Source organism: Salvelinus sp. IW2-2015, linkage group LG31, assembly GCF_002910315.2.
Source record: "Salvelinus sp. IW2-2015 linkage group LG31, ASM291031v2, whole genome shotgun sequence".
Lineage (NCBI taxonomy): Eukaryota > Metazoa > Chordata > Actinopteri > Salmoniformes > Salmonidae > Salvelinus > Salvelinus sp. IW2-2015.
In genome coordinates, this window is record NC_036870.1 from 1134103 (window position 1) to 1158550 (window position 24448).

Here is a 24448-nt window from a genome sequence, read left to right on the forward strand (position 1 = left end):
AAGGGATGCGAGAAGGCACGTAGCACATAAACACGACCGATTCACTCCGTTTTGTGACCGTCGCACATTGCATCAGAACAGCCAGCAGTTTCCCAAGAGGGATTAAAAATATATCGTTCCTGTTTAAAAATCAGGAGAAAGAAAACAGCTCATTATGATGCCGAGTCCCAGATGAATAAGCAGGGGAGATTACAAGCTGCTGCTGCGGTACAGAACAGAGGAAAACTTCTCCCCGTGAAATCATGGTGGAAATGGCCTGCTTTCATAACCAGCGCATTATTATCAGACACTTTTCTAAAGCGGTCAGACTGGGGGCTTGCTGGGTAAATGTGGCATGTTTGTCAGATAAGATAAACATTTGAGAGGAGCGGAGCCGTTTGAACAGAATGACCGTTTGACCTCTAATGTCGACCAGGAACGTCATTGATCTGTTCCAGAGCTAGAAGAACAGACCGCGTGCCGACTGCTTGCCTCCCTAACCCCTCCGTCAGCTCTGGGGGAAATATAAATAAATTGATACAAAGTGTTGCTGCCTGGTCTTGGGCCACTACAGTGGAATCAGTGTAACACCAAGCTAGCGTGGGCCACCAAAGTGGATTCAGATGTACAAAGTCCTTTGAATGAAATCAAAAGGCCAAAAGCACCTTTGAAAAATAAAATGTTAAAAACCGTTGCTGCCTTATGGTCTATATCTATCTGTCCCTAGGACACCGACCGTGCTCGTGCGCATGCACATCCCTGCGCTGCCCTGACATTCTTGCACGTCTCCTCGATGTATTGGTCTCTTCCACACGGGCCATTAAAGTGAAGGAAGAGAGAGCACAACCCTGTGTATGAAAATGCCATTAAGGCAGCATGAGCTCTGCAGAGGAATCAGTCCGCCTCTCGGCCGGGTAACAGAGCTATAAATAAGGCTGCCACAGACGGGGTGCAGCGGTCAACCAGGCGCGGCACAGTGGGGGGGGGGAGAGAAAAAAAAACACTAGGAAACTGGTCAGGAGTTAGCATAGCATCCAGGAGTTGTCCAAAACCTGAACAATAGAAGACATTTACTGGAAGATTCTGAGAACAGATATGTTCCATTGAGAATAAGGCTGCCAACCCTGTCAGTTTGACTGATCGCTAATTACGTTACATTGAAGTGACATTGGCTTTTAAACACGAGTCTTCATCTCTTCTTCTCCTCTGGGCCTCTTAGCTCCCAGCTGATTCTAGTTCGTTTTAACCTACTTCATGTTGCCAGCCGAGGTTAATGGCAATACCAAATTAATCTAATCAAGGCATTACTCTTCCTAAAGGGCTATTTCTGGTTGTGATGAGTCGGGGAGGGTTCTGCTGGATGGGAGGAGATACTGTTCAGAGTTAAACACTCTCTGGGATTGAAGACATCAGTAAAAGCCAAGGCCAAGGTTGTTCATAAAAATAAAAATAAAACATCCAAGAATCCTCTTTGTTCCTGAGGTGAGGCTATACTCCACTCAGTTTCTCCATTTCTTTTTTCGTGTTTCAATTCATCATTGAGGTAAAGAGTAAAGGGAAACATGTCCATGATAGTGAGGTGGGATTGGGAGGTGGGATTTCAGCTGAACCCTGTAGCTGAAATGCTGCCCTGTTCTGCCTAGCTTAGCCGTGTTTGTGTTGGTGGGCGGCAGAGAGCAACCCAGGCCTCTCTGTGCTCTGAGGTACAGGAGCAGGGTTATCTGGCTCTACCAGGATGTCTGTGTGGTTGTGTGCGTAGGGGGAGGGGGAGTGCTCAAAGCTGACTGTGTGCAGTTAACAATATTCAATATTCATTGTTGAAACATTATCTGTAGCCAATGTGTAACCTGTGAGGACAGAATGGGTTTGGTGTTTGCCTTATCAGGGTCAATGAACCTGGACCTCTGACTGAACTATTCCTTCTGCACAGCTAGGCCTGGATCTAGGTCAAAGGCGGGCCGGGAGGAAGGCCTGGAACTCTCCTGAGATGTGTGGCTGCTGAACTGAAGCCCTAGTCCTAACGGAGGTCAGAGAAGCAGGGCCCTGGTGTTGGCCTGGTGACGAGACGCATGGTGCTAGGGGGACTGGGCAAGTGAGTGGCTGACTGAATGAGTAAATTAGTGAGGTGGGAGGATGAAGGACAGTGTGTATGGGGGTGGATGAAGGGGTGTGTGGATGAAAAGGTGAGATGTGAGGCATGGACCACAGGGTTACTGTACCTCTCAGGCAGAGGAAGGTGAGGAAATCTTCGGTCTTGGGTTTTCGTCTGGAGATGTCTCTGATGTGAGCGGAGGGTGCGGGCAGGGCGGTATCAGACACCTTGACCGGGGTGGTGCTGGGAGAGTTGGGCTGAGACTGGGCAAACTTCCTCTGTGCTTGCAGTCTGGGCCTGGGAAGAGACAGGAGAAAACAGGATTATTCCATACATCCTTACACAGACCTACGATAGGAACTGACATACAGCTCGCCCTGTTTTGTGTATGCATTTCATTTACACTGAACAAAAATAAAACACAACATGTAAAGTGTTGGTCCCACGTTTCATGGGCTGAAATAAGATCCCAGAAATGTTCCATACGCACAAAAAGCTGATTTCTCTCAGATTGTGCACAAATTTGTTTACATCCCTGTTAGTGAGCATTTCTCCTTTGCCAAGCTAATCCATCCACCTGATAGGTGTGGTATATTAACAAGCTGATCATGATCATTACACAGGAGCACCTTGTGCTAGGGACAATTAAATAGACTACTTTAAAATGTGCAGTTTTATCACACCACACCGCAGATATCAAGTTGAGGGAGCGTGCAATTGGCATGCTGACTACAGGAACATCCACCAGAGCTGTTGCCAGAGAATTGAATGTTCATTTCTCTACAATACGCTGCATCCAATGTAGTCTCAGATTATTTGGCAGTACGTTCGGCCTCACTACCGCAGACCACGTGTAACCACGCCAGCCCAGGACCTGAAATGGACATAGTCTAATTGACTCAAACAACCAAAAACACATATGGTATCCGTTTAGATTTCTTAATAAAACAGAAAATCTCTTTGGGGGGGGGTATCAAAAGTTAGCTGGCTAACTCATTAATCCTGGTTTGTAGTATACCCCTCTGTTCAGCGGTTTAACACAACGCTGGCCTCAGTTGTTAGTATGCCTAATTTAATCAGTCTGGACATTGGACACGATTTAATTATCTTTAATAACACTGCAGTGGCCATTGACTGAAGTGTCCACGGAGGCTAAAACAATGATAATCCTCCTTCAGAATAACCCCCAGCAGCACCTGCAAGGAGCCGTCCACCTCATAAAAGACTTCTGATTCATGTTGACTCTGAATTGTAATTAAGTTCTCCATTAAAGCCAAGACATCTGCAGCAGCTGACAACTGATAACAAGTACAAAGGAGGTGTCAAATTGCAGACAGACTTTCAAGGCCAGATTTAGTTTTTTCCCTTCCGTCTCTCCAGGTCAGATCTCTTTCTGCGTCCGTTCTTTCTTCTGATTCCACAGAGGGAGCAGGCTGACAGGATGGAATACTAAGAGCAGCTTGTCTGGAGATGGACCTGGTCACACCTCTTCATCTTTTATCACACACACAGCACCCTGCTTTTAAGAGAAGTGTGCCATTTAATTTCACCATCTCCTTGTTTCAGGGACGTTTGATGCCAGATACAGGCCGGTCTCACGGTAAACCGAAAAAGACAATGCCACGCTCATACTGCCTCCCTGTATTCCACCGTCCTGTTTGAAACAATCTCCCATTCAATCTGATGCTTGTTTAGAGGGGAACGTTCAGGCCTTCCAGGCAGGTTGACAGACACAGACAGCATCACTAATCAATTGAGACCACAGCCACTTGCTCCAGACAGATTGTGACTACTCGGCTGATTGTCTCATTGCGCTACATGTAGGGAGGGAAATGCTTCATGATATCCTACAGTGAGCCCCCCCCCCCCAAAAAAAACATGACATTCGGCAAATTATGCCCTGAAACACCCAATGTATTTTGTTTCCATCAAACCCCCGGAACCTACAGCTCTCCAATTGCACATCAATCACAAAGCAATACACAGCCCATTTAACACCAACCCTGACTAAATACCTTGAACAAGAAGCTGTGAAGAGATTGCGTCGATACACACATATACTGGGTTCAGTGACGGAACAATCTGTTCAGTTCCTGAGAGAAGCCATTGTTCAAGAAGGATTCTGTATTTGATGAGCAGGTGCATCAGTATGATAACCAATCTGTTCTCATGCTTTAGTTCAGCCAGTGAAGAGAACAACAAACAGGTTCTGTTCCCCCTGGAAAGACCAATGGCTATTGCAGGTCGCATGGTTCAAACACCTGAACATGACAGGTGTCACCAGCCCGTCATTATGTTGTGAATGGAGCTATTAGTTTCCCTGCCAGACTGGTAAAACATGAGCTGTTTAAACAGCCTGACTCATGGCCCTATAGCTGGCAGGGCCTCAGGATGGAGAGAGCGAGATATTGTGAGTCATGGAGACTGGTGCAGATTAGAGATGCAGAATGCATTAGTTACAGTGACTCCCTGACACCACGTCTCCCAGAGGACAGAACCGACACTACAACTTACTTGGGGGAGAACCAGCACTACAGCTCCATGAAGGTAGAACCAACATTGCAGACAGCAGTGGACCATTAGAACGAGGACGAGGGTATTTAATGACTGCCTCCCAGACAGTAACAGGAGAAAAACATGGCTTTCAATAAACCCCTTCAGAAATATGATCTTGCTCATGGGAATAGAGCCAGCGATAAATAGGAGCATTTTAACTGGACGTGGTTGTTAAAGGTAGGATCAGTTAGAGACATAAGATAGACCATTAAACTATTAGAAGTGCCATGGCTCTAGACAGACCTGAGCACCAATGAGCACAGTGGCTTTTATTGGAGGGGCTCTTCCTATCGGTATTAAAGACATTCAACAGTGAACTGAACCACAAGACTAAAATCTGGACCCTTTCCCCCAGGAGGATGGAGTACAGACCATCTAGTCAGGATATCATGGCGCCACGATGTACCCACAATGCCCAGCAGGACTTAAGAGACAAATAGACACCAAAAGCCTCTCAAACCCAGAGCCTCCCTGTAGAAAGCGCTCACTGACACACAAACTTCTCAACACCGTCACATCCATGTGATAGAAAATATTTTCTAACACTGGCCCTATGTCAGAAGTGGGGTAAAACTGGTGTTGCTTGATGAGGTGCTATCCTTCTATATGGGTCTAAAGACATGCTATGTCTGCCGTTTATTACCACCACCTAACCCAGACTTATACTCGCTGCCAGGGCACTGCTCTACACACGCCTAATAGAGAGATTGGGAGCGAGAGAGAGGGAGGGAGAGCAGAGCACCTGCAGTAGAGGCACAGGCTTACAGGGGAGGAGGGATTACTGCAGGATGTCCCCTTCATCCCAAACTAATCTTCCTCCTCCCCCTCTTCCTCCCCCGCTCTTCAAAGCTGCCGTTCCTCTGATGTTACACGTGCTTCCGCTCTGTATCATTGATTAGCTCTCAGACAGAGGGTTACCCAGCGCCGGAACAGAAACAATGTCTGGATTCCCCCGGCTAAATGAAGGGAGGAATGAGGTTCTAAACCGCTCCAGATGGTCCACATGGTCCTAATAAACTCTACCAGCAGACACTGCAGCGCTCAGCAGCTGGAGAGGAGACAGGAGACCGTCAGACGCAGATGCAGGAGAAGAGACCGAGAGACAGACACCGAGAGTGTAAAGACAAGGTAGCCAGACTAGCAATATTCAGTTAAGGATGCAATAACCATTACTGCAGCTTGTTTAAAAGTATTGATTGACATCAAACTAACAACACAGCCACAAGGGGAGTATGTAGCGGATACACCTGCATTGCTTGCCGTTTGGGGTTTTAGGCTGGGTTTCTGTATAGCACTTTGTGACATCCGCTGATGTAGAAAGGGCTTTAAAAATACATTTGATTGATTAAACCCATGGGTTTAGTATCCAGGTGAAACTACAGCCAAACTTTGTGTCCAACATCTCTCCGCACAGCAGCACCATTCTCCTAGAACATCAACACCATGACCACGGCTGTCAATACAAACATTAAGACTGGATGAATCAAATGACTGGGATTCTAAAGTAGGGGGTTAGGGTCAGGGTTAGTGTAAACAGCGCTCATGGAGAGAGCCACTCCGGCTAATGTGTTATTGCTTTTCTGTCTGAGTGTTGAGCGCTTGGAGGAGAGATGGCCTTGCTTGAGCCGACTGTGTGACCTGGTGACCCTGTGACCTGGTGACCCTAAATCATTTTGAACGGTCATCCAACTCGCCACTCTTTCTAGAGCTCCAACTTTCCAACCTGAAGATCATTGACGTCATGATTTCACCTCGTATTTTTCAGAGTTGCTAGTAAAAAAAAGAAAAAAAAAGCACACCAGTGAACACATTTCTCTTTTAAATGTGAAACAGGGAGTGTTGGCGAGCATTCCAATGCGAGTTACCACGGACTAACAAATATATTGGCGCAGTGTTGGTGTGTGATGTGTACATAAGGCTTAAATGAGTCCTACACGATGACCTTCACACAATCCACTTTGCACATAATTTAATTAAAGCAACCTAAGCCTACGTGTTGCATAATGCATTACCACACTACCATGTTACCGTGTCCACTATTTCTCATTATTRTAGAACCAGTGGTGGAAAAAGTACTTTAAATGTTATACTTGAGTTAAGATACCTTAATAAAAAATGACTCAAGTAAAAGTGAATGTCGGCCAGTAAAATACTACTTGAGTGAATATCTAAACGTATCTGGTTTTAATGTACTTATGTACAGTGGTGGAAAAAGTACACAATTGTCACACTTGAGTAAAAGTAACAGTAAATGCTATACATCCAATTACTTATATTAAGCAAACCTGACAGCACTATTTTCTAGGTTTAAAAATAAATAAATAAATGTACAGACAGGGGCACTCTCCAACAATCAGACATCGTTTACAAACGTACTATTTGTATTTAGTTAGGTCGCCAGGTCAGAGGTAGCCAAGTAGCCAAAAACATAAAATAGCAAAGTAAAGTACAAATACCCCCCCCAAAAAACTTTAAAGTAAAGTATTTATACCACTGTATACTACGATGTTACGGTGTCCACTATTGCTCTTTAGTATACTACCACCATTGGTGCCAGTACATTCTCTATGCTTAGAGCAGTGAGCTGATGAACTGTGTATTAAGTCGGCGCTGGACAACATCGCCTTCTCCTCAGCTCAGTGGGTCGACCACTTTACTGGAGTGACCCTGGTCTCTGACCTCTAACCCATGATCTTGGCGGCCATCTTAAAAATCACGCTCAGCCAGATCAATAACGAGCAGGCTCAGAGAAAAGCTGTGTTATTGCTGACATCGCTTTAAAATCAGGACATTATCCATGACATCACAGGCTCTGAATTCTTCTGGCTCAGAGAAAAGCTGTGTTATTGCTGACATCGCTTTAAAATCAGGACATTATCCATGACATCACAGGCTCTGAATTCTTCTGGCTCAGAGAAAAGCTGTGTTATTGCTGACATCGCTTTAAAATCAGGACATTATCCATGACATCACAGGCTCTGAATTCTTCTGGCCACAGCAGTGGAACATGGGATTTGCCACCCAGTCCACATCCGATTACGATAGAACAAAACTACTTCTCTTCAGAACTGCTGTATAGTTTGTTGTGATGTTGCCGTTTTATTCCTTTGATGTGACTATTGTCTTCAGTGAATACAAACAGCCTGCAGAGAATAGAGAAACTGGAACAAACACTGTTAATGACAATGCCCTCTCCGATCTCACCTACTGTCTTCACTGCTTGGTAACAGGTTATACAATATCACAATGTATGATAATACACAACTCCTCCGCTCGGCAGACAGTATTGTGAGAGTTTATTCAGAATGATGTRTGACAGTATTTAATGCAGGGATCATCAACTAGATTGAGCTGCGGACCGATTCTTTCTTGAGCCTATGGTCAGGGGATCGGAACATATTTACAAATCATTTGTAGACTGCAAATTGACAGCAAGACACCCAAGCAGATAGAATAATTTCAAACCTTGCTTACATTTGTATACAATCACATCGCTCTATTACACGTGGGAATACTTTGGAAAACATTCCCACAATTAAAAAGTATTTGATCTCCACTTATGCTCAGAAAAGGGGGGGGGGGGGGGGGGGGCAACAGAACAGCAGACAAAGGCAGTGCTTACTAACTTGGCATTCATTAAAACAAACGACAAGCAGCTCAATGAGCGTTACTTGGCTCTTACTACTGAGGAGAATTGGCCTCAAAATCTCCCTAAGAAGTGGAGCTTTCCAACTATGGTCACCATGGCTGAACCGTGTGTTTCCTATTCCAGCTTCGTGGTGTGGCTGGGAAGGGGAGGAGGAGGGAAGAACCTCTCCAGTACTTGGCAGGGTTCTAAGATGCTGGGGCCCGATTTCCAATCTCGGTGTCCTAGGAAGACAAACACCTAATGTCCCCGAACGCCTCCCTGGGACCGCCCATCCCCTCCCGAGACACACTGGGAACCTCCCCTGCGCCCCAGGATGACGCAGCCAAAACCGCGCACCTGCACCTCCCCTATCCGCTAGTTCTTGCGTTGCCAGGTGTGAAAGGTCCTGGCACCTCCTCAATCAGCCACCCTGTTATAGAGTGGCGTGGGCTGCAGAAGCAAGGGCCAAGAAGTCATCCTCCACACACACACTCCCCACACCAAAAGGCCTGAGCTATTGCCAAGCACTCTGAGCCGGCTGCTCATTAAGAGAGGGAGAGAGCGTACTTTTATTCCAGCATGAGAACTAATGAAAACCATCAAACCACTGTAGTGAACACAGGCCTGTTGTTGCCGCAACGTCTTTCTGCTTCTCTCCCTGTCCATCTTGCTCTCCTTTTCAGGTTTGCCAGGCCTCTTAATGACCAGTTCTGCTGGACTATTAAATAACAGGTACTGCACACACACGGAGGGTGAAAAGAGGATGTGGAGACGTGGAGCTGAGGAATCATGCGATGGCTGGCTACACAGAGGGTCTCACGGTGAGAGATTACAGAGCAGATCTCTGTGCTATGGCCGCTGCAGTACAGCATGTGTATATATGATTTAAATGTAGCTGTGAGTGTGTGTGTGTGTGTGTGTGCGCGTGTGCCAAGCAGTGCATTTCATCCACAGTGGCTGGTCTGTTATGGAACCAGGACCTGCTAGTTGAGAGGGAATCCCTCCCAGTCTGAACCCACCAGTGTGCTCACACCACTCCTGCGCCCCAGTCTCCTCCAGTCCCTCATAGCCCCCCAGCCCAGTCTCCTCACACCCCCCAGCCCAGTCCCTCATAAACCTGTCTCTTATACACATCTAGATGTGTATAAGAGACAGGCCTCACACCCCCCCAGCCCAGTCTCCTCACACCCCCCCAGCCCAGTCTCCTCCAGTCCCTCATAAACACCTCATAAACGTTCCACAGGTGACAGCCAGCCAAGAGGTACAGAACACCATGTCAGAGTGGAACCCTACAGGGAACAACCAGGCCATCACACTGCCCCATGTTCAACCTAGGCACAATATTTCACTCATACTATAGACCGTTTTCAGTCTTCAACCTATCTTCCTCATTATGCTAGATCTGAAGAAAATAACCCATTAGAGATCAACCACTTGAATCTCAAAGGGATAATGTTATAAGAAGCACAAGTACCAATCTTCAATTTCTAATTTCAAAATTAAAATACTTCCCTGCATACTATCCAAATAATAGTCTTATTCTTTTTTCCATGAGAATGAACCCGAGGGGAGAAACTGAGTGAGAGAAGCTCTTGTGAAGCAGTTTCCCCCAAGGCCTTTATAGATTACAAATCACTAGTAGGAATGACATGGAAACAAGGTCATTGTTGTATTTGAATGCATTAACTTTGTCCTAAATTATGATTTGAAAATGCTCAACACATCTCTTAAATCACTCATTTAGGGCTCCTGAATGGCGCAGCGGTCTAAGGCACTGCATCTCAGTGCTAGAGGCATCACTACAGACCCTGGTTTGATTCCAGCCGTGATTGGGAGTCGTGATTGGGAGTCCCATAGGGTGGCGCACAATTGGCCTAGCGTCGTACGGGTTATGGTTTGGCCAGGGTAGGCCGTCATTGTAAATAAGGATTTGTTCTCAACTGACTTGCCTAGTTAAATTAAAATAAATTAAAACAACTTTCCGCCTTTTAAGAACGAACGCTGGTTAAAGAGCTCCCATTCTTCACTGTTGATGCTGTCGTCCCATTACTGTAATTCCCTGACTTAACCAAACACATTACTGGAGAACAGGAGAAGAGAATACAGCAAGAAGGAAGTGAATTAATAAAAAGACAGCAGAGGCCTATATACATTTACTACCACAATTGTATATTTTGGCTTTGATAATTCACACATACGGATCTGAGAGCGCTGAATAAACCAATGCTGACATCACCTGGATCAAAACACCTCTATGATATTGTACCTCGGCTGTACTGTGTATATATATATATATATATAATTTTTTTTAATTTTTAATTTTTTTTTAAATTTTTTAAAAATCAGGGCCCAGATTCACAAAACACTACTTACGAAAAAACATTCGCTTCTTAAAGTTCATAAGAAAGTTCGTAAGTGCAAATCCTCAACAATATCTTAAGATGGAATTATTTTCTTACGAATTTCTCAAATATCTTCTTAATATGGTTGTTGCTAGGCAACCATTTTAGCTATCTAGCTAGCAATGGCAATCATGTTAGCATATTTCTTACTARGATTACTGTTCTAAAACATGTTCTTGGGTTTAAAATAATCAATACTGAAACTATCAGATGACGTGTGTGAGTGAATTAAATATGTTCAATTGCTTTCATGAACTTTCATTGCCTTGAGTTTAAGACGAGGGTTTAGCTATCTTGGAAAAAGGGAACATTTCCAATAATTTTATTTTCAATAATCAAATTTCTTAACTTTTAGTTTAAGGAGAAACATGAAGAAATGGCACAAGAAAAATGTTCAATAACTTTGAGGAATATCAACTTTGCTTACATTTTCTTAAGTCTATAATTAAGGAAAAAATGCTTAAGACATTTCTTGTTGAGGTTTTGTGAATCTGGGCCCAGGTACTGTAGAGCTCCCCCTGACTATCACTACCTTCACTCAAGCACTATCTGGTTCAAAGCTACTGCCGATCAGAGAGAGAGCAGAGCGAGAGCCATCGCTCCAGAGTACAGGTTAACACACTCACCTCTTCTTGGCAGGGCCATCCTCAGAGTACTCGCTGCTGCCGTCGGTGCTCTGGAACCGTGACCCGTCAGCATTGTGGCCCTTCTGCCCTGAGCCATTGAGCTGCCCGCGGGCATGGGAACCTACAGAGACAAGACGACATGGTTTAGAGACCATGCAGTGTACTGCTAGGACATGTTGACTGGAGAGAAACACGGTGACCAAAGTAAGAGGGCTGATTTGTGTTTGGAGCCCGTTAGCTGAACAAAGTGAACAAGTCAGGACTTGAGCAGATCTCAAAAAGACATTCCAGTCAAATGAAGACAGCATTGATGAGTAACCAAGACATGAAAATGAAGTGAAACCCTCTTGATCAAACGAAACCGTATTCACTGCAATTACACAAACAGGGTGGAAGTATTAATGATGGTTAAGAAAAACAGATCAATTATGATCCACTAAATCTTTGTAGGTTGTAAAAGTCTACCTGGTACTGGCATTTCTAGTTGACGCATGACCCTCCCATCACATTCCTTAGGACTGAGGCCTTAAATCATGTGCCAACCCAAAACCCTTAACTGCAGGTGTCAAAGGAACATAAATTAGAATGGTAATAATGACATAGTGGCTAATGGTTGAGTTGAGTGGCAGCTTCCTCTGAAAACTTGTTTGAAGAACCCAGAACAAACCCAGGCAGCTGAAGTCTGTGTACCGAGTGCAGGTCACTACCTGATAGCAGGAGACCAGCCATAGAGCTTAACATGTCTGTAGACCTCTTAACATGCTCTGGCAGTATGAGTCACACCACAGTGGTGCTCAGGGAACTGACTGGGTTATGTTTAGTTTGTGTGTTCTGTGCTCAGGGTGAAGCTTATAACACCAAGAACTCAAAGAAACCATTCTGATTCAGCTATAATAATATTGGTCTAATCTGTAGTAGTAGGTGACTGTAATAATATTCATACTGAACATAAACAGCCTGGCGAGGGGCCATCTTGTCTCCTCTACTCCCTCCCCTCTCCGCCCTTCCGAGATGTTTTACATATGTTGGTTTCACATCAGTGCCTTTGTGAGGGGCCTGGCAAGGAGGGCGAGACAGGGATGCAAACTGGCAGTCACGAAAGGGAGCCAGACTGGGCTGGGGTCTAAATTCTTTCCCCTGGTCCCAGTGAGGCCTAGCTGGGAAGGAGGATGACGGCTGATCCGTAAGGGACTCTAATCAGATGTATGCGTGTTTCAATAAGCCCATCACCTTGCTATGTTCCTCCTGCTCTCCAGACAGAGAGAGCAAGAGAATGAAGGAGATAGGGAGAGGAGCGAGGTTGGGGGTGCGTACCATAGCAAGTCAGAGTGTAGCCCATTAGTGGGAGGTGGAGTAATGCGGACAGGAAGCCCAGATGCAGAGAGAACATTTTAACAGCCAGGAGAGTGGCATTACTTCAGCTTTACAAACAGAGTGATTACAACTGAATAATAATGTTTCTAATGGAGCAAGCTTAGGGTCCATCAGCAGCCTGTAGCAGTAACCCTCTCACTGGTCCACTGTACTGTGGCTAGTAACAAAATACTTATTTCTCTCAAAGCTTTTAATGACACAGTATGATTGGGACTGTAGTGGGTATAAAAATAAACAATGCGTTTGTTGTGTGGGATTTTAACCCATTTGAATGTATTTTCAACCACTTCTGACAATAGAATGGGATACTAAAAAGGGAACTCTAGGAGACAACCCTACAAGAGGACAACAAAAACTAGTGTTTTTAAAATGGCTGTCTCAACCACACAGTTCTGACCACAAATCAACCCTAGACCGAAATAGACAGATCCTATTTAGTAACTATTGTCTGTGGCCTAGGGTGGTCTAGCAGTCTAAACCGCAGCCTCCTCTGGCACATACTGTATGTCTACAGTGTTGGCAAAGGTTGGACTCTGGCCCTTTGACACCACCTCTATATTTCCCCACTGTCATCTTCATAAAATACCTTAAAATATACTTTAAAATAAAAAATAATTTGAGTAGATGTGTTATGTAAGAATGACATGCTGCAGATTGTCAGTCTAACATTCGCCCTATCCGAGAGGAAGCCAGCTCCACCACCAAGGCTCTGTGCCATCTTCCACTATGTTCTGGTCAAAACTTCCAGTGTCGTCCCCATGAGACAGGACAGGGTCAGTGCTAAGGGACAGACAGAACAACGCCGGTGGTGCCATTGGGCAGACACTCACGACACCATCCACCATCTCCAATGGTTTGGAACACAGCCAGTAGTTTCATCAATGGGGGGGGGGTATGGAGAGGAGTGCAGGGGAGCGGGAAGAAAGCTTCCTGAGCAGTAGTAACCAGAGGCCTATTGATGTAATGATGCCTTCCATCTAAGGAGGGATAACAGGGAGGGGAGAGACAGGGAGGGGAGAGGATGCAGAAGGGGCATCTTGTAATTAGTTGAATAATGCAGAGGGGGAGCGAGGGCTAAGAGATGGAGAGATGGACGCCTGCCAACAGTGAGAGGTAAAGTGGTCAGGGAGATGGCATGATTGCCGGTTATGGGATAGGATATAGACGGGGGGGGGACGGGCGGGTGGGAGGGGAGACACGCTTAGGGCCTTGCAGGGTCGGTCCCTTCACTCTGCTGTTGGATCCATGCTGTTGGTCATGTAGTGTACTTCAGTAGAGATCCAGCTTGTTGTTTGGTCATCTTGTTCTAATCTAATTTGCACCTTCCTCACATCCCTCTGCAGGTAGCTGGCTCCAGACAGCCAGCCAGACAGACACACTCCTCTAAGAGACTGACAACACTGCCGGGGGGTGAAGATGGATGAGAAAACCGCCATCACAAAAGTTGCTGTTTGACTGATTCTCCAAAATGGATGACAGTTTCAGCCGGTACAGGGCAGTCTGTGTGCGACTGAGTCTGTGACCTAGATCTGAACTGCGGCTTCTCCATGCCTGCTTGGCACGGTGTAAACTTCCAGAGGCCTTTATCTCTCTCTCGGTCTCTGGGTTGTGTCGGTGACAGCTGAGAATAGGTTCAGAGGCCCGTGTGAAGTTCAAATCTCCTAGTTGGCTGGTGTTTGAAGCAGCGAAGAGACAGAGCAGAGTGGATTGAAGCAGAGTGGATTGACGCACAGCGAAGGTGTCAAACAAAGCAGCAGCAGATAATTCAGACCAGCCTTTATACCACAGATGGACACAAACAGGCAGCCTGAGCTCCCTGGATGTTATTGCACCTGCTTAGAAAAAACCCTGCAACATCCTCGGTTTCATTGTGCATACCAAAGCACCTTCATTCTGAAATAACACCATATTAAATGTGTCACTATTCTATCACTCCTATCATTATTAGCTGGTCCACTGCAAACAACTAAAGACAGAGCAGCCTATCGCAGGTCTGTGAGCATCCAGACAAAAGCCTGACTGGGTCAGTGCTGCAGAGAAAAGGGTCCCAGGGGAAACTCACCATTAGTGTATTTGGTTCCATCTCCGATGCCGTCTCCGAGCTGCCTTTTCTGAGCAGTCTTGAACTCCTTCAGGGAGAGATAGAGCACCTTCCTCACATCCCTCTCCTCTGACCAGGGGATCCCATCGATATCATCCTAAAAACACAGGACAGAGGACTACTGATTATCATAACACAGCATCTTAACATAACACAGCATAGTAGATAGACGTTAGTATAAGAATAACATGATACATTAGCATAACCTAGCAAATCATTACGAGTAGCATCACGTTTCTCACAACATAACCATAACCCACAAAAGACAGAAGGGTGATTGCTTATGAAACTAGAACAAAACCATGGTTTGGGGGATTTTCACAAAATGTAATCCATAGAAGGGTCCTTTGGAGTTGGCATTTGACATATATTTAATATTTATGTGTGAGCCATCACCCAGAACCAATAAAGCCTAATAATGAATTAAATTGGGAGACTACGGCTGCCTAGTATGACCGTTTCTCTTGGCTGACAAAGACAGACACAGGATGTTATTGTAACAAGGGTGACAGACGTCTTAATCACACTGCTTCCTTTTCCTTCATCACTTTTCATCTTTGACAATAAACCTCTTTCCATCTCAGTACTATTGGGAATTTTAAACAATGGAGGGACAGTCCATGAGGTCAATGTGGCACAGATACTCACAGCAGTACACCACTAGGAAAGACAGAAGAATAGGATCGCGTCAGACTTCCGTTACATTACACTAACTTTCCAACATGCTTCATTAAGGTCACCAGTGTCTGAATACAGAAATAATACTTCCTACACCGAGCAGATTTAATGTATAACACTGTTATAACCCTACTTCCCCTCACAGTACAGCACTGCTTCCTACACACAGTGCAGCTGTACTAGGCTACTGTTTGATGTGTAACACTAAGTTATCTTAAGAAATTAGATTAGAACGAGATGACCAAACAAGCTGGATCTCTACTGAAACCAAAAGTATGTGGAAACCTACTTGTCAAACATCTAATTCCAAAATTATGGGCATTAAGATGGAGTTGGTCCCCTCTTTGCTGCTATAACAGCCTCATTCTTCTGGGAAGGCTTTCCATTAGACGTTGGAACATTGCTGCGGGACTTGCTTCCATTCAGCCACGAGGATTAGTAAGGTTGGGCAATTAGGCCTGGCTCGCAGTCGGCATTCCAATTCATCCAAAAGGTGCTCGATGGGTTTGAGGTCAGGGCTCTGTGCAGTCAAGTTCTTCCACACCAATCTTGACAAACCATTTCTGTATGGACCTCGCTTTGTGCACAGAGGCTTTGTCATGCTGAAACAGGAAAGGGCCTTCCACGAACTGGTGCCACAAAGTTGGAAGCACAGAATCGTCTAGAATGTCATTGTATGCTGTAGCATTATGATTTCCCTWCACTGGAACTAAGGAGCCTGAACCATGCAAAAACAACCCCAGACCATTATTCCCCCTGCACCAAACTTTACAATGTACTATGCATTGGGGCAGGTAGCGTTCTCCTGCCATCCGCCAAAGCGTGATTCATCACTCCAGAGAAGGCGTTTCCACTTCTCCAGAGTTCAATAGTGGCGAGCTTTACACTGCTCAAGCCGACGCCTGGCATTGCGCATGGTGATCTTAGGTTTGTGTGCGGCTGCGCGGCCACAGAACCCCAGTTCATGAAGCTCGAGTTCTTGGGCTGACGTTGCTTCCAGGGGCAGTTTGGAACTAGTGTGTTGCAAACGAGGACGGAGGATTTTCAGCAGTCGCTGGCCCCGTTCTGTGAGTGTGTGTGGCCTACCATTTCGCAGCTGAGCCGTTGTTGCTCCTAGATGTTTCCACTTCACAATAACAGCACTTAGTTGACCAAGGCAGCTCTAGCAGGGTAGAAATTTTATGAACTGACTTGTTGGAAAGATCACATCCTATGACAGTGCCACGTTGAAAGTTACTGAGCTCTTCAGTACGGGCCATTCTACTGCCAAAGTTTATCTATGGAGATTCCATGGCTGTGTGCTACATTTCGTACACCCATCAGCAACAGGTGAGGCTGAAATGGCAAAATCAACTAATTTAAAGGGTTGTCCACATACTTCTGTATATGTGGTGTAGCTGTAGGGTAATTACACATTTCATGACGAAATTACACATTTCAAAGTTTAACAAACCACAAAACTGTATGAACAAGGCCTACTTTCAACAATTCCACTGAACATTTTATAAAAACGCATTTTACAGGAAAAACTGCACATGCAAAGTTTGATAACAGTTTTTCCAGCAAAAGTATATATTTTTTTTACTGTGTAAATTGTTCGAAGTAGTCATTGAGCATAGAGTTGTATGTTTGTTAAACTTTGAAAAATCTGTGGTTTATGTTTGGCATACATGTTAAATAAAAAATTAATAAGACACTGAGCGTAATACCATTAACGTGGAATTGCCCTGTAGTGATCATCAGTAGCGGACATCACTGAGATATTCCATGAGAATCAACGTGATGAAGTTAGACAATCGGGTGTCTCCTTGTGATGAAGCGGAGGGGTGACAGCCATGTTTCCCTGCAGACACACTCAACTGTGTCGCCAATGCTGTGCACCAACGCTCCTCGTTACACTTAGCTTTGACTGACACAAACACACGCAAGCTAGCACCTCTGGCTTTGAACTCTGGGAGCAGACCAAAAATGTGCTTGCAAGTGTGTGTTTTTCCTTCTCTTCCTCTTGGAGGCTGGCAGGCTGCCAGAGTGATTTCCTCATCTCCCTACACGTAGTGACGCAGAGTTGGAAACTGCGAAGTGCTGGCTCGTCAGCCGAGAGTCATCGTCAGCCGAGCCCCGCAAAGAGATGTAAAAAAAATAATTTGCTACATTTTGTTGCAACACAWGGCAAAAACATCAACAGAAAAAGGAGAAAAAAAGTCAAAAAGGTTTCCAACATTCTACCGAAACTCAACACTTAAATCTTTAAAATAGGACTTTATTCTGCAGATCGCTCGTCTTAACAGAAAGCATCCCTGTCCATCTGCTTAGTAAGGGCTAAACCCTCTCTAAACACTCAAACCTCATGTGTCATACATCACAACATGTTCAACTCAATGCTTTCAGAAAAGACCAAAAACGGTATAAAAACCCAACATTGCTATCCCAACATTGCTATCGTGCCTTTGCTGTAAGTAAATGCGTTTTTCCTGGCACGACCGACAGACAGACGTAGGTAGGCAGAGAGACTAGCAGAGGCAGGAGTGGGTAGTTAGGCAGGTAAGCAGGCCGTTGAGAGGGCTGACTGACGGAGGGTTGCCAGGCCTCTTCAGAGGGAGAGTCGGGCTGCTGGCAGAGCAGAGTAGGGCCTGGGCTCAGATGAGAGCTGAGGAGCTGGCACCACCACAGAGACAACACGCAGCACTGAGCTGACAACCCCCGCCCGCTTACACCCCCCCCCCCGCGCTCCCACTGGGAACCCACAGCCTGCTAATGAACGCTGGGGCCTTTGTGTGTCTACTGTTGCGGGACGACCGGCACACGGCACGCACACGTTTTAGGGGCCCCAAAGGAACTCAGAACCCGCTGCCTTTCATACCACAGCGCACCACCTTGGCAAACACAGCGAACAGAAAGACACACGGAGGCTTTTCTAAATGACATCAAGAGCCTCTACTCCTTTAACAATCCCACTGAGACGAGCCAGGATGGGGAAGGTAGATATCCGCAGACCGAGACTAAAGGTGGGTAGTCCCAGTCAGACGTCTGTCACAGCAGACGGAGGAGACTCTACATCAGACGACACGCTGGCTCCCTCACACTGTAAAACACACGCCAGTAGAGACTTAGATGCCAGACAGAAACCATGTCAACTTGTAAACGCTTTACAGTCTGGAACCTCCCCAATAGGCTTCAGGAAAATAAGTAGTCTACACCTGATTGTTCTGAGGCTGCCGTTTACACTAGAAGCCCAGTGGAATGGTTATTTATAGCATTGGTACCCGAGTCTAAAGCAGGGGCTAGTCTTAAAGCGAAACTTCAAAAATGTTTCAACTTCATATTCATCATCTCCAGTACCACCCCAACATGTGTGAAAATGGGGCGTTTATGTTTTGTGGTAAAAAAGAGTGGAAGATAAGTGTTTCCAATAACATCGGTGTGCATCGTGTGATTTTGACCAATTGGGAGTCGGGGTTGGAAACGCTGATCTTGCTCTTTTGTTTTTACGGCAAAACATAGAAACCTGCCATTTTCACATATGTTAATGTTGGGGTGGCACTGTAGATTTGTATAATGTTTTTGAAATGTCCTTTTAACAGCAACATCAGTAGTAGTGGGAGACGGTTGTGGTTCCTGTGCATCTTATCGAGCAGTGATGTAGTGAGATGTCCCATGTTAACACATCACTGGGTTGTAAACCTCTAACCATTCCTGTCCAAAGCCACCTGATCCATTAAGACAAAGACTAATATAATAACCAGGACAGAGACAACTCAGTTTCACCTGTCAACTCGAACATTGCATGATAGAAGGAATAAAGCTTGAATGTAGTTGTAGAAAGCGAGAGCTTGGGACTAAGGTTCTATCTGCAAAATGATTGCGATCATTGGCTTTAAGGTTCTGAACCCTCATTGGTTTGAACTGTGTCAGCAATGTATTATATTGAACTTGACATGAGGGGGTATTTAGAGTACTATATTAGGTAAAGAACATTGAACAGAACAGGGCTGTCAACTCAATTTTGACAAAAATGCTGATAAATACTAAGTTTCTGTGTGTGTGTGTATATATATATATATAAAAAAATTTTTTTACTGCTCTAAGGATATAATAACAATAAAGGTCATGTATTTCTTTTTCCTCCTTTATGCAGTGCATAATGCACAGATCAACAGAATAATTATCACTGAATTATTGTAATGTTTGTTTGTGTTAATTAATCTCATACGCGATGGGTTGCCAACTGGCGATTTGACACGAACATAAATGTAATTCATCCATTCATTAATTAATTCCCAAGCTCTTGAGATGTCTGTAGCGCTGATGCATGACTAAATACAAATTGTCTTGTGAGGTGAACAATAATGGAAACAAGGTCACTGCAATGAGGAATAAAAGAACACTGGTTCTTCAAACCTACTGTGTACTGTACAAGGATTGGATGAACATACTGTACACTTGGGGCGGCAAGTAGCCTAGTGGTTAGAGCGTTGGGCCAGTAACCGAAATGTTGCTGGATCGAATCCCCGAGCTGACAAGGTAAAGATAAAAATCTGTCGTTCTGCCCCTGAAAAAGGCAGTTCACCCACTGTTCCCCGGTAGGCCGTCATTGTAAATAAGAAATGGTTCTTAACTGACTTGCCCAGTTAAATAAAGGTTACATTTTTTTTAAACTAAGAAGACTGGCTGAAAGATGTGATGCCGAGAGGAAGTCCATCTAACCAAGCAGGAAGTTCACACACCCCCGTCGGCAGATTTTGTCATAACCACCATGGATTAATTTTATAGGAACAGAACCCCCTCCCCCCCACCCACACACAGGAGGGGTTGTCCCAATTTCAAAACAAAAAAAGGAACACGCGTTGGTTCACATGGCAGACTAATAATAACAGTGCTGATGGTCTGGATCTCATCAACTGGAGAATGTGGGCCACGCGCCAACTGAGATCCGGCTGAAATGTGTTTTAGTACTGTATAACACATTCTCTTGGTGGGTGGGGGGGGGGCTTAGTGTTTGTGTAGCTAGGAAGGGTCTCCCTCGCGCTTCCCCTCTCCTGAGGGTCTCCACCTCTCTAGACTCCACGTGTCCCAGCGCTAACAGGAGAGGTTCTCACACAGATCAATATCACTTTTTCACAGCTTTCCTCCCAAACCGTTACTTAGCTTGCAGATACAAGTGACAAGCTGCAAATTAATTGGAGGGGTTGCAAAGCCGACAGGATTTCACCAAGTCACAAGCAGAAGTCCATTCCAGAGTGCAGGGCTGACTCAGTCACTCAGTCTGCTCCTAGTAAGAGTGCCTAACTCACTGGGAGTTAACAGATGCGTGAGGAACTTAATGTCATCACCTCATTACACCTCTACCTCAGCGCATCGGAATGCCCGGGCTGTATCCACCATTAAACACCCTCATGCTGGGATCGACCACATTCCTGTTCTCCGTCTCAGACCCAGAGCACTTCCATCTGCACCATTGCTAAACATTGTCCCGTTTTGGGAACTTTTGAAATGTTAGGGGCTGGCGACACGGAGGGGGACGAGTTGCCTCTCTTCATCACTGTGTCTCCCCTGCCCTCCTCCCCATCTCCAGTACCCAGGGGTCCACCGTGAACACCCTGAGAGAAAACACTGCGTTGATCTGAGACACACTGCCAGGCGCAGTGAGCTTTATCATGGTGTGGTTTCTCTTCCATGACAGTGACAGACTGCCACTGTCATTCAGCCCTGTCAAGCACATTGTCAGACTCATTAAACGGGAGTAGAAAGGAGCAGAATAATGTAGGACTGGACGATATATCATATTCATTTGATTGCATGTTTTAGCGCGATGTTCCAAATGCCTGCATCACAAGAATCGAGTTGATTTGCCACGGCACGTATCATTGTGGTACCATGTACCGCTAGCAGCATTGTAGCCACAAACGTGTGCTAGCTGTCTAGTCTCTCATAAATGTGCAATGAGCATAAAAATATGCATTTGTATAAGGGATTGGCAACTCTCTCAGTCTGAGAAATAAGAATCTTACCGCGGCAGGATTTCAACATAAACAAAGAGAAGAAGCTGTTGGTCAAACAGTTGGGAGACGGACAGGAAGGTATATTCATAACAGCAAATGGATCCAAGTCGGTTAGACTTTAAACAAATGATTTGCTGGCTACTCACTAGCAGTTAGACATTTTTATAAAACCTGTGTTCATTTTCTATAATTCCTGCTACCAGAAGTTTGTCATTATTAGTGGATGTGCATGGTTCTGGTTACATTGTAATAAAAAAGGGCATTTTCATAGACTTGAAAGCCAGGTCAGTGATTATTGCAAAAAAGCCGGGTAAACTATTTTGATCAAATAATTTAATTATTAGTGGGTCTTATGGTTGAAGGCTTATATTTAGCCTAGGTATAATTTTACAGGCCCCGAATTCATTAGATTATTGCTGACAGTTTGAAATGCAGTGTATTGGCCTTGAAATGTGCAACAGCGCTTATTTAGAGAAAAAGTATTTAAAACGTTTTTTTTTTTTTATGTATAAATGTAGATGTGAATCACCTATAAAAGTTTGAGAAAAATGTAGATATGAGTTTTAGACCATATCGCCCAGCCCTAGGATAACATAACGATTTAAAAGGAGCAGGATAAATGTAATGTTTTATATTATATTGACATAAATACATCTGAGTGGATTCCAGGTTATAGGAGCTAGAGAGAGGTTCCAGGGCACAAGTTGGACCAATAGAGGCTTTATCAACTAGGCTTACTGCCCCTGACCAGTCACAAGACTGAAGAAAAAACCCAACAAGAAACAGAGTCCACCCGGTCATAATAACTGTGTGTGTGTGTGTGTGTGTGTGTGTGTGTGTGTGTGTGTGTGTGTGTGTGTGTGTGTGTGTGTGTGTGTGTGTGTACTGGGCCCCTCAGTGGATGCAGACAGATTCAGGAAGTGACCCGGGGGAAGGGGGGGTGGACGGGAAGTCCAAAGTCCCATTACTCCGCTGGGCTCTGATTCTGATTGAGGTGAAACGGTCTGGATCCCACAGGCAGAGATGGCATGAACACGCTCATACAGCCCAGGCACAGACAGGCTAACACACTAATACAGCCCAGACACAGGTTAATACAGCACAGCTCGCCACAGACAGATGGACCTGGGCCCACTTCAACTTTTCAGGGTTTAGTGTGGACAGGGAGAGGGAGGTCGAGGTCGGTTTAGTGTGTCAATGTCCACTTATTCAGCCTTGAAAGTGGATCAGCAGTCTCAGTGAGATCCAGCCCAGAGCCCACCATGCAGCTCTGTTTACACAGGCAAAAATCGACCAGATAAAGAGGAACAGATGGTACAGTCATACCTCTGCTCTCATCCCTCCATGCCGCTCTGCCTTCATGTGTCAATACTACTCAAGATATATCTCTTCCCATTAATCCCACTACTTTTTCCACAGGATGCCCCCCTCCCGCCATACCTCTCAGTGGAGAACAGTCAATCAAAACAGCCAATCGGGATCCTGAACAGCTTCTACCCCCAAGCCATTGGACAGCTAAATAGTCCGGGTAACTATTGGTTAACTATCTGCATTGACCCTTTTTGCACCAACTCTATTGACTCATCACAAAGGCTGCTGTTACTGTTTATTATCTATCCTGTTGACGAGTCACTACCTACAGTTAATTCTGAAAGTATTCAGACCCCTTGATCTTTCCCACATTTTTTACAGGCTATTAAGCTAAAATTGAATAAATAAATACATACAATCCTCAATCTACACACAATACCCCATAATGACAAAGCAAAAACAGGCATAGACATTTTTACTAAGGTCTAAAAAAAGAAAGAAACTTATTTACACTAACTATTCAGACCCTTTGCTATGAGACTAGAAATTGAGCTCAGGTGCATCCTGTTTCCATTGATCTGCCTTGAGATGTTTTAACAACTTGATTGGAGTCCACCTGTGGTAAATTCAATTGATTTGTAAAGGCACACACAGTAAAAAGTTTGCAAGCACTTATTCAAGGGTGTGCAAAGCTGTCAAGGCGAAGGGTGGCTACTTTGAAGTACCTAAAATATACATTTTGATTCATTTAATACTTTTTCGGTTACTACATGATTCCATGTGTTATTTTATAGTTTTGATGTCTTCACTATTATTCTATAACGTAGAAAATAGTAAAAACAAGAAAACCTGGCCTGAGCAGGTGTCCAAACTTTTGACTCGTACTGTAAGCTCCCACAGCTGACCGTGCATGTCAGAGCAAAAACCAAGCCACGAGGTCAAAGGAATAATCCGTAGAGCTCCGAGACAGGATTGTGTCGAGGCACAGATCTGGGGAAGGGTACCAAAAAATGACTGCAGCATTTAAGGGCCCCAAGAACAGTGGCTCCCATCATTATTAAATGGAAGAAGTTCAGAACCACCAAGACTCTTCCTAGAGCTGGCCGCCTGGCCAAACTGAGCAATCAGGGGAGAAGGGTTTTGGTCAGGGAGGTGACCAAGTACCTGATGGTCACTGACAGAGCTCTAGAGTTCCCCTGTAGAGATGGGAGAACCTTCCAGAAGGACAACCGTTTCTGCAGCTCTCTACCAAATCAGGCCTTTATGGTAGAGTGTCCAGACAGAAGACACTCAGTAAAAAGGCACGACAGCCCACTTGGAGTTGGCCAAAAGGCACCTAGACTCTCAGACCATGAGAAACAAGATTATCTGTTCTGATGAAACCAAGATTGAACTCTTTGGCCTGAATGCCAAACGTCACATCTGGAGGAAACCCATCACCATCCCTACGGTGAAGCATGGTGGTGGAAGCATCATGCTGTGGGGATGTTTTTCAGTGGCATGGACTGAGAGACTAGTCAGGATCGAGGGAAAGGTGAACAGAGCAAATTACAGAGCGAGAGATCCTTGATGAAAACCTGTTCCAGAGCGCTCAGGACATCATAAAGTTAACCTTCCAACAGGACAACGCCCCTAAGCACACAGCCAAGACAACGCAGGAGTGGCTTCGGGACAASTCTCTGAATGTCCTCTGGCCGAGCCA

The 24448-nt window shown here is 45.0% G+C and overlaps 1 pseudogene; it reads right to left on the minus strand.

Annotated features, from left to right (window-relative positions):
• Positions 1–24448, minus strand: part of LOC111955739 (protein Jumonji-like) — an 89023-nt pseudogene that overhangs the window by 25904 nt on the left and 38671 nt on the right.